Source organism: Gavialis gangeticus, unplaced genomic scaffold (genome assembly GCF_001723915.1).
Source record: "Gavialis gangeticus isolate Ggan-Ray unplaced genomic scaffold, GavGan_comp1, whole genome shotgun sequence".
Lineage (NCBI taxonomy): Eukaryota > Metazoa > Chordata > Crocodylia > Gavialidae > Gavialis > Gavialis gangeticus.
The window spans coordinates 57,792,897-57,794,852 of NW_017729029.1; the positions used below are offsets into that span (position 1 = coordinate 57,792,897).

The 1,956-nt window shown below is 43.9% G+C and overlaps 1 long non-coding RNA gene across 1 annotated transcript in view; it reads right to left on the bottom strand.

Moving 5' to 3' along the window:
* Window positions 1-851, bottom strand: part of LOC109300429 — a 23,512-nt gene extending 22,661 nt beyond the window's left edge. Inside the window, exon 1 of the long non-coding RNA XR_002098220.1 lies at window positions 735-851. This is a non-coding gene — a long non-coding RNA (uncharacterized LOC109300429). The remainder of the gene's footprint in view (window positions 1-734) is intronic.
* Between the last annotated feature and the right edge of the window lie 1,105 nt (window positions 852-1,956).

Genomic DNA, 1,956 nt, shown 5'->3' on the forward strand with positions numbered 1-1,956 from the left:
CCAACTTTTCCAACAGGGATGCTTAATGTTAGCCATCCAGACCCATCATTAGGCCCTGAATAAAGGTGCCCTTAGTTTTTTAAAGGGACTGAACACTCACCTCTCCCATTCTGTATTCAGCACTGAGCTGTGCGGCCATATGGCACCTTTCTGAAACGTAATGTCTACCTCTGCTCCCCGTAGGATGGGGCAGGTTTGAATCTCCCCTTAACTAGACTACCGTGGCTGTTGCCTTCGCTGGACTTTGCGTCAGGCTCTTAAGTGCTGTTTTTCAGCGTAGAAAATAGCACTCTTGCATGTCCCACACACCTTTCTCGTGGAATTATGCTTGTTTTACCATATTACGTGGTAAATTGTATGGAGTAGGCTGGGAAAATGACAGGGCTCCCGTTATCTACATCTTGCAGAGCAGCAAATGTGAGGGCTTGGGAAAACTTCACTTAGTCACCTAGGAAAGGGTCACTAAACAATGCTTTATTTTTAAAATGGGACAGAAAAGAAGGTTCAGGCCTTATTTTCCTCCCTCCCAGGTACACAGGCCTTCCCTGTTTCAACTCCAGGATCAGGTCTTCCCTATTTCAACTCCAGGTTCTCTGCTTTTTGCGTGTGTAGATACTGAGTGAAGCTGTATGTGAGCTACAATCCTACTGCAGCGGGCCGAGGAGGCTATGGGCTCATAAACAGGCAATAAAATGTTCCTGTGTAAAGTTGTGTCTTCCCAGAAGAGCGGGCACATCTACATGAGGCACTAATTGCACAGTAGGCTAATTCTACTGCGCGTTAGCATGTCACGGCAAAAGCTGTGCTAGTGTGCTAAGACTAGAATTAGTCTAGTGCGCATTAGCGTCACTAATAAACCGTGCGCTGGCTGCAGGTACTAAACTTATTACAGCTACTAAACTTTAATGTGCACTAACAACAGCACATTAATGAATGTGTAGATGAGCCCAGCATGTGTGCGTTTGTGTATGCGCATGCACATATGTGTGCATCTATGCATATGTGTACAAGCAAGCACCCAAACCAAGCATGTATTTCCCATCTCCCCTGTCGCCACCCTGCTCCACCCCCACCAAATTTTCTGTTTGCCAGCATGTGTCCACAGGGCTTTGAAAAGGAGGCATCTTTCCCGGGTTCACAGAAGAGTTATGCGCCTACAGATATCAGTGTGCATATTCAATCAATGCTTTGAAAATGTACCCCTGAAGGCTTTCTTGCTTATCGACTGGTCCTGTGTGAATGAAAGCAGCAGGAGACTGAGGGAACTGAAAAAGAGAAACATCAGGGCCAGATGATCATCTGGTGGAAATGGCTTTAGATCCATAAACTTTATTGGTTTTACACCACCTAAAATCTGATCTGTAAGCATTAAAACAATCATAGAAATATGGCTTGTGTTGTTTCTATATGTTTCTAGACTTTCAGATATTTTTCAACTGCCTCAGCAGTAAGTTAATGGCAATCTATGCTATATAGGCTAGACAGCCTTGACTGAACCTTTCAAGACTTCTGAATTCTTTTATTGTATTTTCCTTTCAGGTGCATTGTTCTTGTGCTGCTGTTTGTTTAAAGTTTTGCTCCCTGTGCGACTTTATTTGCAAGTTTCTGAAGTTTGCTGCTTGTGAATAAAGTAACTTAAGAACAGATGCAAAAAATAGAAAAGAGTTGCAGGCCAAGAGAGGGAGAGAAATTCATCATGCTTCTTTATCCCATCACATCGTATGGCCAGGTAAATGGGCTCTGATTCTGAAGATTTAATGTATTAAGTCTGTAAGTGCCACTGAGAGATGTTCACATAGCACGATGCATTGCCATTCAAAAATGCTTGAGCTAGCTCAGGTCCTGAAAGCAGTAGAAAGGTATTAGCACAGTGCTCTCCAGGGCCTCATTAGCATGGTGCTCTGCTCAGACTAATGTGGCTGTATGGTGCTCCCAGTATCCAGGCTAGCTCATTCA